Source organism: Sarcophilus harrisii, chromosome 2, assembly GCF_902635505.1.
Source record: "Sarcophilus harrisii chromosome 2, mSarHar1.11, whole genome shotgun sequence".
NCBI lineage: Eukaryota > Metazoa > Chordata > Mammalia > Dasyuromorphia > Dasyuridae > Sarcophilus > Sarcophilus harrisii.
The window spans coordinates 98,596,806-98,609,750 of NC_045427.1; the positions used below are offsets into that span (position 1 = coordinate 98,596,806).

Sequence of the window (12,945 nt, forward strand, 5' to 3'; positions counted from 1 at the left end):
ACTGACCTAGTAATTAAAAGTTCTATTACAAAAAAGACCCTATATATTCTAGCTCTTCTACTCCCAACTGTTATAATTTTTTCTCCTATAAACACCTTTCCCTATTATCCTTATAGGCCTTCTTCATGTTTCTTATGAAACTATCTCCATTTTTGAAGGGTTTGAAAGATAACAGAGAAAGGCATAATTTAGTAAGTATTTTTGGAGTCTGAAGGCATTTGGAAAATATTTGGCCTCAAAATTGGTTTCAATAAAATTTTTGGCTGAAGCTACAAATGAGAAATTTTGGCTGGAATTTTGTTAAATACCAGTTTGAAAGAGAATTTTGGTAAAGCTGCCCCCTAAAGCATCTATCTTTGTCAATGGATCTGTTTGTTGATGAAGTACATACTTTCTGGATTTTTGTGGGAAGGAGAGGTCAGACAGAGGAGCAAAAGGATTAGAAATGATTACTAATAGATGGATTCATAGAGAATGGTGTCAAGAGATAAGGCCTCCTGAGAAGGGTGTTGAGTTACACTGTAAATAAAAGTGGATGCTATATAAGGCCAAAGCAGGAACTTCTGTTGACTGGTATCTGGTTTATACATGTTTTCATATTTCTAAGTGGTTAAAAACATACTGGGAACTGAATGAGTAGCCAATATAGATAGAAGAGCAGGAAGACTGCTATTTTGATGGATGTTGCTTCATTTTTAGAGTCTATCTACATAACTTTTAAAAGGAGTCATTCCCAACTCATAAGCCAACATCAGGGGAGAAATGTATTCATCACATCTGGAGCTGAACAATTAAATGATATCTTTAAATATAATGAAGTAGTATGAGTAGAAAACATGAAAAGACATGGAAAATGTCTATAGGATGAACTCTTTAAAGGAGCAACCTGAAAATTAGGAGACTTTTGTTGGTTAGTTGCAACTATTATTATTTAGAAAATCACATAAATGCATTTGCATTTCTAAGTTTTACTTTCAAATAATGAGGAGAAAATACTGGGATATATCATTTTGGATAACTAACTTTAGTAATATGATTCAACAATTTGACTGATCAGCATCATTATTTCTTAACAATCTACCTAGACAAATTATTCTGGTTGAAATACATCTGCTGAAAAGAATGAATGAATATTCCCAAGTGAGTTCTGAGGACAGTGGCAAAAAGTCAAACCTCTCTAGAGGTTATAGCATAGAGTACTTTTTAAGTTCACTGGAGTACTCTGAAATAATGTGTGGAGTTTAGAAGGATGAAATAAATGAAAGTTCAAGCCATTAGTTAGAGATAATGTGCCAGGTACTGAGCCTTTACTAACAAGATAATGAATAACAAAAAAAATTGAAAAATGAAAATGTAGTCGAAGTGTGAATTATCTTTATAACAAAATTTTACGCAGCCTATCATACTGAATTTTAGCTTTCTTAAAGACAAAGACTATATTTCACATTTCTTTGCCCCACTCAATACCTAACAGTGTGAAGTATGTGGTACTCAATAAATACCAATTCATTGATTGACTGATGCTTCTCCTTATGAAGGATTTAAAATCCTTCCCCTTTCACCTATCAACCATGACAATTCCTAATGCCCCATAGACTATACTATTGCAGCCTTGTCTCCACTGGCTTTATCTTTTCCTGTAGGACAAAAATGGCCCATGAATAAAACATATATAAAGATTCCATCCCACTTCGATACTGTAAGGATAGATAATTTCATCAGTGTGGCTACACTTTCCTGCAGATGCAGATTGTAACTCCTTTGTACAAGTACAATGTACAAGTATAATGTATGCTATTCGTGAATCGCTTGCAAAAAATAATTCAGCATCTATTGACAACCTTCCTATGATGAGCTGCTGCTACCTATACAATAGATATTAAATCCATTGATGGATCAGTGTTTGAAACTTTCTTTGCTTTTTGCCAGCTTGTCTTTCTCTGGCACAGACAAAAAAGTTTGAGACATAGCAAGAGGACTTTAGTGGACATTAGATACCATCATAAAGAATACAATATTTTAGCACTTAGATGGACTAAGCAAAAAGCTTAGGATCAATATTTCATTTGCTTTCTAGAAGTGCCACAACCAAAGATCCAACTGTTAGCTCTTAAGGACAAAGGGACAGAGAAATATAGCTGATGGGGGTGGACCAGTTTATAGAGCAATAACAAAGAGGAAGTGGCCATTTGGCAGATTCATAATCACTTCTTTTATGGTGTGGCTGAAGAGAATTTAAAAGAAAGAATCAACTGTTAATCATTTATAGGGCAACAACTGAAAGCTTCAGTTGGGGTAGAAGCAACCAACATTTTTTTCCTATTTATAATAAAAAAACAATGGAGGATAGGTCAGAGGAACTGTTCAATTATTGTGAATAGAGTTGATAGAAAAAGCACTAAGGAAAAAGTTGAGTCAGATGGAATGTAACCTCCAAAAATAAACTCTTGGGGATGATTTGATCCTCAGCCCAGAAGAAACACGAGAGACCTGGAAGTTGGAAGAAAGATTAATTACTAAGTCTATCTTAATCTATTGACACTGATAATCTGGGCACCTATGATTGATGTTTATTAAGGAATTAAAGTATTCAATCAGTCTAATCTATATTTTGTATTATATATATATATTTAAAGGACAGATGTGATCAGGCAAGATTATCAAATTAGTAAAATGAGAAAAGCAAATGTTTTATAACAGGAGAGATTTTAGAGGAAAAATGGGAAAAAATACTAAAAAATTATAATAATTCCATAAAATAAAAACTACGCAAGCCTAAATACATTGAAGAAATTCATTGTAGAAAAGTGTCGATATTCTACTGCCTACTCTCACCCCAAGAATCTTTTCAGGGTACAAATAGAGGCAAAAAAGACATAATTCCTCCAAATAAGTGTACATGGTCAGCTTTGACTAGGGCTTCTAAAATATATATAGCAACTAGCATGGTTGCTATGCATCACAGTATGCTTGGCAAATATTTATAGGTGATAGTCATAGTGATGACATCCTTTTTCACATGATGAAAATTAATAAAGTTGCTCCTGATGCTTCTGCAGCAATAACTTGTGCAAAGATATATGGCTTTTAATTTCATTAAAGCTTAGTCTAGTTATTGAGGGAGATTTTTTGTGTGTCCCCCACATATCTACCCATGCACAAGGCTTAAATCGGGGAAAATTGACTTGGTTCCCAACCCTACTACCCACTCCCTCCTCACCCCTCAATTATTAACTGCTTTGGACTTTGAAAAAATAGGGTGAGGGCCAGAGAGGGATAAATGCATTATTTTTATGAGAGTAGGTGAGGGCAGAGAGGGTATGTATTTGAATATGAGGGGCAGACAATCTAATATTTATTGTACTTGCTTAGAAGTTGAAAAGATTTAAAGTCTCATCAAGAAGTGCTTCTATTGTTATTTATCATCCCTCAAGATGTTTAATAATATATTAATAATATATCGATGGGAAAGCTAGGTGGCACAGTGGATAGAATGCTAACCCTGGAATCATGAAGACTCAAGTTGTGAGTTCAAATCTGGTCTCAGACACTTAACTGTGTGATTCTGAGCAAGTCATTTAACCCTATTTGCCTTAGTTTCCTCATCTGTAAAATGAGCTAGAGAAGAAAATGGCAAAAAACAAAACAACACTCCAGTATTTTTTCCAAGAAAACTCTAAATGGGATCTTGACAAGTTGGACACAAATGAAATGATAAATATATTAATAATAATAATATTTGAAAACAATCTTTCGTAACAAGATGGTGTTATTAGCAAATTTATTAATTAGAACTTGTCAGTAAGGAAAAGAATTATTTATTATCTGAACTAAACATTGACAGTGGCAGAGAACTTAGCTAAGAGAAAAAATAGGTGGAATTTATACATACTTTTGGAATTTAAGAGTTATACTGACAGTAATTTATTTGATCAAATACAGCTCAGTTAAGATAAACAAGATTTAGTTGACAATGGAATATGTAAATATGACCAATTAATGATAGTAATTATTTTCTATTCCTGAGCATTAATTTTATTTTAGTTTTTTTTGCTATACAAATCACTGCTAACCATTGAGAACCAAGAACCTAACTATAAGATGAACAATGAATAAACTATGTTTATATTTCAAATAGCTATTTATAGTTACAGAATTTCAAATTTGGAAGGGATCTCAGCAATCAGCTGCTGAATCACCTGGCAAAGTATTATTTCTACAACTTAGCCCCAAATGATCATTCCTACTATCTTTGAAAATGTCTATCCTATCCTGTTTTGGGATAGTTATTAGGAAATGCCTCCCCCCCCAACATATAGCTTAAATTTGCTTCTAAGGATCCTGAAAAATGTACTAAAACATTCCTCAAAAACTATCCAGGAAAAAAAGAGAAGCTAGGCATATTAGAATATATGTCAAAAAGCAGTTAGGTGGTACAGATGATAGAGCACCAGCCCTGAAATCAGGAGGACTGCAATATGGAGATAGTATAGCATCTGCCTTCCAGGGTTGTCATGAAGAATACATGAGGTAATATTTGTAAAAGTACTTACTACAGTGCCTTGCCCATTGTAGGTGTTTAATAAAAATTATTGATTGATTTAATTGTGGTATATGTATGTCTAAGACATAGAAGTAGGAATTAGTTAAGCCTATGCTTTTAAACAGTCTATTTGAGTCTTATGCTTTAGTCTATGTATATGGAAGCTGCAAAGAGATGAATTTAGTCTTGGTGTAAAGAAAAGATTCATAATGTTTATAGTTAATGCAAAGCAGAACATATTACAGCGGCAGGAATTCATTGTCTATTTCTCTGGCTTTCATCCCACTTCATCCCTCTTCCCCCGAGGTCTCTATCTTCACCCTAGTGAAGATTTCAAATCAAGTCTAAATGTGCTTCATCTGGTATTTTGTAGGGGAATTTTTGGATGAAGCAGTTTCTGAGATCCATTCTAGTTTTGAGAGCTTATAATTCTGTGATTTTCTTCCTTTCTTTCCTTCCCATTGTTGCTCATTCACACTCTTCATTCTTACTTTATACTTGTTTCAGATATGACATTAGTTATACAATGTAGGCACTATTAGATACTTTTCTATCTCCAGGTACATATTATATTCTGGAGCAGTCACAGATCAAAATGAAGAAGTTAAGACTGGTCTATGAAAACTAGATGGCACAGTGGATAGCATCCTAGACCTGGAAGCAAGAAGATTTATCTTCCTGAGTTCAAGTCTGACACTTACTAGATGGGTGACATTGCATAATCCACTTAATCCTGCTTGCCTCAGTTTTCTCATCTCTAAAATGAGCTAGTGATGGAAATGGCAAACCATTCCAGTATCTTTGTCAAGAAAATTCCAAATGGTGTCACAAAGAGTTAAACATGATTGAAACTATTGAACAACAACCAAGTTTCTTGGACAAATGATATTAATGAGAAAGGAATCATCTGTAAAAAGGGAGAAATTCTCATGGACATTACAGTAGAATATGAATTGGTAGGAAGAAAGTTGTTGGATCTCATGATCTTATATCTCAAGAGATTTAAGAGGCCATCTCCTCTTAAACCCTCATTTTATAGATCCAGGAAAATTATTATTTCCTCAATATTATCCATGTAGCTGTAACACCAAATTTATTTTTATTTTGCATCATCCAGACCCACCTTAAAATAATCAGAAGGAGTTGTCTTTTTTGTGTTTTTAATTTAATTTCTTGAATGAGGCTGCATTTTTTCCAGTTGAATTAATTTCCTTACATCATGAGAAACTTATATAGGTCAAAAACAATTAAAGTGACTTTATCCAGACTGAACTCAAAGATAGTCTAATTATATTCTGCTAGAAGTTATGGATAAACAGATGTAACAAATGGCAAAATTTGATGTCCGAGGATCATTGTACAGAGAAAAAAAAATCACATAATTTATATTGTAAAGAACTTCAGATGTAATGAAGTCCAATCAGTACCTAAGCTTGAATTCCTGATAGACCATACCTAATAACTGGGCACCCAGATGTCCAATGAGAAGAAACTCATTACATTTTCACACAGATCTTTCCAATATGGACAGTTCATCTATCTAAGTATGATTCTGTCATTCCTCCTCCTTACATTAAGGTTAAATCTGCTATTCACTCTATTCATGGAGAAGGAAATTCAGCTAAGTTTACGTGCAATAATCTCTCCATATTTTCATATGACATCACTGCTGTTCTTCCTTTCCTACAAAGTTTGGGTATATTACTAACCATTTCAATATTGTCTTTGTTCTGCTCTCTTTTTTCCCTATTTATTTTATCTTGAATTTAAGGAATAAAACAAACATCTCTACAACACAGGAGAATAAAAAAATATTATTGTATATAAAACTGCAAATCTATTTGTACTTGTTATTTCTTTGAAATATATAATAAAGTTATCATGTAACTTTCTTTTTTTTCTTCACCTATCCTAGATATATTATACACAAACATGTATATATATATATATATATATATATATATATGGAATGATTTCACATATATTTATATATATTTATATATGTGAAATCATTCCATATATGTCTATGGATACATATACATGTATAGACATGCATATATACATATACATGTATATGTATGTATGTATGTATGTGTGTATATGCATGCATGTGTATGTGTATGTGTGTGTGTGTATATATATATAAAATCATTCCATACATACTTCTACTTACCTGTTCTTTCTCTGGGTACAAATAGCATCTTCCTTTCTAAGTCCTTTGTAGTTAATTTGAGTATTTGTGATAGTCTAATTACTTAGTCACTCAAGATCATTCTTAAAACAACCATATATACCATTCTCTTGGTTATTCTTATTTACTCTGCATTATTCCATGCAAGTCTATTTATGTTTTTCTAAAATTAGTGAACTCATCATTTCTTATAGTACAGTAGTGCTCCATCACAATCATATACCACAACTTGTTTAGCTATCTCTCAATTGATAGGCATCTTTTCAATTTTTACCCCTTGACTCCTTGACTTCTACTCTTGTCCTGTTAACACCTAGTCTAGGGCAACTCTTATACACCCTTCTTCTTGCATCTTGCTTCTAAACTATAAAAGGCTCCTGAGAAAAATTACAAAAAAAATTTGATTGGGCTGCAGTACAAATTAATACTATGTAAGCTCAATTCGATTCTCATTGCTATATGATAATGCTTTTATTTATCTCTTATTGACTTTCTATCATGTTTCCCACAGTGTATGTTCTTCAAGTCCCTTACTATAGCAACTGTTAGCTTCTGATTTTGTGTTGTACTTTGCTAACATCAAAATTGGTAAATAAGCATTTATTAAACACTGACTGTGTTCTAGTTTGCTGTTCGAAGTGTTGGGGTTGCAAAAATGAAAGTAAGACAGCCCCTGATTTTGGGGAGTTTACTGTCTAGTGAGGAAATGGGACAGCATACATATACAGGTATATAAAAAAACAGAGATAAGAATTTGCAAGAGAGGGTACAAGCATCCAAGTAATTAGGAAAGGCTTCACATAAAAGAAAATGTTTGAAGTTGGTCTTGAAGGAAGCTAGGGGTCTTAAGAGGAGGAAACAAAGAGGTCTACATTCTTGGCATGAGGGAAGCCCATACAAAAGAGGAAAGACAGAAGATAGAGGGGGCATGGATGGGGAGCAAAGACAAAGCCAGTTTGGCTGGATTGTAGAGTGCACGAAGGAGAGTCCAGAAAGATAGATTGTGGCTAAGTTGGAAAGACTTTAAAATGAAACAGGGATTTTAATCCTATAGGTAATTATGGGACCATTAGAATTATTGAGTAGAGGAGGACAAGAATCAGATCTTGTTTTAGGAAAACCATTTTGGCATTTGTGTGTGGAGGGGATAGATTAGAGGGAGAGAAATACTTTATACAGTAGGATCAATTGGAGTCTAAAGCATTAAACCAAGAGAGAGGTGATGAGGGCCTGGTGATAGCCATGTGTGTAGATATAGGAAGGGGAAGGATAAGAGAATTATGGAAAATAGAAATTATAAGATTTGGCAACTCCCTCCTATATTTCTCAGGGCTCAAATATATCCACTTTTCCTTTCTCATCTCTGGGTGTCCTTTTCTCATTCCATGGTGAAACTCTTTTCTATTTTTCTTGATTTTATCACAAAAAAAATCTTATCTCCTTTGGCTTTACCTCCATGGTGATATGCTCTCTTCATATATTTTCAGACTTTTGGTTTCTATTTGGCAATTTCCCCTCTGCCTATAAATATATTCAAACTTGCATAAAAACTTTTATACTTGATAGGCTATTGTTTTAGCTTTTCTCTTCCTTTGCTGACAAATTTCTGGAAAAATTATCTGAGAAAGATATCTCTCAATAAAATTACTTTGTGTTTACTTTATATATATATATATGTACATATATATAAATAAATATATATATATATGTGTGTGTAATATGTATACAAATACATATATATATAATATATTTAAATTTACTAATCTATTGGTATTTCTCCTTCCCCCAAAATGTAAACCTCATAAATGCATATTGAATTACATTTGTTGAATTAGATTGAATTGAATTTTTAGGTTTCATTTTGCCTTTTTGCATTGTGTGTATTTGTATACATATACTGATATATAAATATGTATCCAACAGACTCTCTCTTTGAATATGTACATACTCATACACATATAATATACACACTATACAGATACACACACACACACATATATATATATATGATTTTTCACTCAGCAAAAGAAAAAAATCACATGCTTTCATATTTAGTATACAGATTTAGATCGTTTTAGACAACTGTTAAATGGAAAACTATATAGAAAGCATTGAAAAAGCCTTTCAACCAAAGCCTTTTTATGATTATTTGAAAGAGACCCTCAATCATTGAAGACTATAGATTATATTTCTCCACAATTTAATGGAAAATATATTAGGTTCTGATGAACCAAAAAGGCTCTGATTATAGTTATAGTAATGGAGTGTGTGTTTATGTGCAAGTGTGTGTGTGTTTGTTCAAAGACCAGCAAAACTCTATATCCTAGGAGGTTATCAAGATGAAGAATTTTTTGTTTTTGTTTTTGTTTTTGTTTTTGTTCTTGTTTTTTTTTTTTTTTTTTAATTTTCTGGCCACAGCAATTCCTGAAGATCTATATATTAAGAGTTATAGGGATTGAGACAGAATGATGTCATGGTAAGAATGGTGAATTTAAAATCAGGAGAGACCTGGATTCAAGTTCTGAGACATTTACTAGATATGCTACAATGGACAAATTACTAAACTTTTCTCGAAGTCTTAGCTTCCTCTTTTGTAACATGAGGATTATTGAAACATACTGTTTATCTTATAGATAAACACTATACGGTTTTCAGGATCAAATGAAATAATGGATGTAAAGTGTTTTGTAAACCTTAAAGCACTATATAAATGTCTGTTATTAATGTTGATTAAATTGAAATGAATCTTTTGAAGTATTGAAATTATATGAAGTAATTATTTTATTTTGAAAAGAAAATCTATAGAGATATTCCATATTAATCTCTCAAAATTTAGGTAAGATAAAAATGATATCATTAACTAAAAGACATTTGCTTAGTTTAGATTAATTTAGATGCATGTTTTATGCCCTTAGGAACAACTTTATAAAGCTGTGTGGAGAATGTAGCAATAAATTCCAACAAGAATTATTGCTCATTACTTACATGATGTCAGCGTTCTTTAATCCTCCCAATTTTTTTTTCATTATTATTATTTTACCTCTGATATGCTTATTGGTTCTGTCCTTTACTTTCCATCTCCATTGCCCTCATCCTCTTTACCTTTCTCTTGTATTACAAAAACCTTAATGAGTTTTCCTCTCACCACACCCATCTCCACCCCTACCCTGTGCTTTAAATTTTTTTTTGTATTGCGATCTTTAGAAACAATCATTTCCAGATATTCGAAAAAACTGGGAATTTTGGTAGACTACAAATTTAATAAGAGCCAACGATGTAACATGAGAGTCAAAAAAGCTTATTTGATTTTAGGTTACATTCAAATTGTAAAACAAGTGTCCAGGAAAAAAAAAAGATAGAAGTTCCTGCTTCTCTGCTCTGCTCAGGTCACAACTGGAGTATTATGTTTTGTTCTGAGTTGCAGGTAAAGGAACATGGGATGGTTAGCTTGGAGAAATAAAAGGTGGGACCAGTGAAGAATAAGCCTTTGAAAGGTTGTTAGATGAAGGCAAGATGAGACTTCCTTATTTGGGCTCCAAAGGCAGAGCTAAGAGCAATAAGCACAAGTTACAGGGAGGGTTCCATGGGAGAATAAAGTTCCAAAATTAATTTTATTCAAAAATTATTTTCTGAAAAATTACTATCATTCCATTCCACAAGGTGAAGTGGGATAGTAATACAACCTCATCACTGAATATCTTAATGAGTAATTTGGCTCTAAGTGTGTTAGAGTCAAATAGAAACAAGAGCCACTGATCCACACATAAGGATCTCTTTGAGTCACATATTGATTTATTTAAAATTGTAATGTCATCTATTTTTATGGTATTTTTATTTATTTTATTAAATATTCCCCAATTTCATTTAATCTGGCTCTTGCATGCTTGGAAGAGTTGCAGGCTCTATGCATTTGATACTTCTGATCTAAATGATCACTTAATAGTATTGTAGGGCAAAAAGAGCTGGACTGAATGACCTCTGAGTTTCCTCTCAACTCTAAAATACAAAGTCCACTGGTATTGTAAAGTTTAAGAGACATTTATTTCCATTTAGAAACGCTTCATGAGGTCACCCCTTTGTTAAAGAACTCTGTCTTAGAGAATAGGATCCTTTCCAAAGAGCATACTTAATCTTCAATGCTCATATGCTCATTGCTAGTATGTGGTATAGTGGAAAGAACATTGGCGGTAGAGGCAAATTAATTGTTTTCATATTCTATCTCTGGTGCTTACTACATTTGTGACCTACAGCAATTGGCTAACTTCCTTAGTCCTCAATTCACCCAAAAAGATTGGACTAGAAGGTTTCTAAGATCTCTTCTAGATCTGTGGTCCTATGATTACCAGAAGTTTTTCAAGTGTATTACTAAATTTTTTTCTATGTCATACTTTGCAAAGTCTAATTCAAAACCCTCTTATTCCACAAGTTAGGAGCATGATGCATTGATGTGATTTAGATACCTTTGGCTTAGATGACATCAAAATCTACTGCAGTTAGATATATAATTTGATTATTTATAATTTGGTTAATCCTTCTTTATTCTAAGCAAAGAAGAAACAACAGAAACATAGTGGAGAAAATCACAGATCTGATGTATGATGTCAGATTGCAGAATCTCTACAGGTAATTGTGTGATAACTATAGCAACACCACATTTGCCTGCAGAGATTTCCCAGTCTGCAACTCACATTCAGGTTGGGAAGGAGATGGGAAGAAGCACCCTAACTCTCCAGTGCTTTTCCTATTCTGCTGCTCATCAAAAAGATCTTGTATGGCCAATGCTGTGAATAATAGATGCTATCACTTTAGCTGGTATATAGAAAGGAGAGCAAATAAGAATATAATTTCTCTGATTCTGCCTCATATTTTCAGTGAAAATATTGAGGGGAAAGATATCTTTCAGAAAACACAATGATCTTAACAGTACGTTGTGGTCCTTCTTAGTACCACAATGCTAGATGAAATATTTCAAAGTTTTGGTTCCCACAGTTTGGAGAAATGTATTCAAGAAATACATTTGCAGTTATGGAACTAGACATCTTTTTCACATTATAAAATAGATGAAAGAAACAACAACAAAAGAAAGGAGGGATAGGCAGGAAAAGGAGGTTTACTTTTTTTGCTGTTTTGCTTGATAATTGCTCCATGGAACACACCAATCATCTCATGGCCAAGTTTTGTAGAAAAAGTAATGAACTTTGAGTCAGAAAACTGTATCCCAGCTCTGATTTGTGTCCTTGGGCTGTGTGACCCTTAACCTCTCCCAGCTTCAGTATGCACACATACCTATTTATATCTTAGGGTTATTGTGAAGATCAAATGAGATCATGCAATATAGTAAATTCATTACATTGCACCATAATGAAGGGGTAAGCGATGATGAAAGCTCTGGTCAGATCCACACTATCTGAATTATACCTGCTGAATTTACTCCCTGCTTCCCATCTCTAGAGAAACATGCCATACAGTAGGCACCTGACATTTATGACAATGTTGACAAGACATTGCTTTGGGATTTGCTCAAATATGTGTTTTCCATTCTAATAGAAATCAGTCAGCTTGAAGCCATATCTGTTGTTATCAGTGGGCACGTTCAATTTCAGACTCCTCAATATGAAATCAGAAGAAAAATGTAAAGCTACACCATCCATTAGAGCAGTTGGGTAGTGTAGAAGATAGAGTGTTATATCTGAAATCACAAAAACTCATCTTTGTGAGTTTCAAATATGGCGTCAGACACTAGCTGTGCGATCCTAGGCAAGTTACTTAAACCTTTTCCCCAAATGGGGTCACAAAGAATCAGACAAGCCTGAAATGACTGAATAACCAATATCATTCATCCTGTTGATAATAAGCTCATGAAAAATAATTGACAGTGACTCAGGGTTTTAATTTTGTTACAGTACTACCTCCTAGTTCATATGCTAACCATATCATATCAGGATTCTTAGGTCTCAGGGATAAAATATCACCTGTGTTATATCTGAATGAATATAAAAATCTAAGTTATTTAGAATCTTAGTCAACACTGTCCCTGGGGCACATTTATCTATCTTAAAAATATACAGCCCCAAGATAATTGAGAATATTGAAAAGAAAATTTGGAATCCTCTTATATGTGCCATAATGTCCTCTGTAATATTAAACCTTTCATAAGAATATAGAAGATACAACAGCTGGATCTAACTTGATTCCAGTTGAGCCAAAAGAA

The 12,945-nt window shown here is 33.2% G+C and overlaps 1 non-coding gene across 1 annotated transcript; it reads right to left on the bottom strand.

The window, feature by feature from the left end:
- Positions 1 to 11,285: 11,285 nt before the first annotated feature.
- On the bottom strand, positions 11,286 to 11,435 carry MIR216B (microRNA mir-216b). The gene has a single exon (NR_105683.1). It is a non-coding gene; the product is annotated as a microRNA mir-216b (primary transcript).
- Positions 11,436 to 12,945: the final 1,510 nt, after the last annotated feature.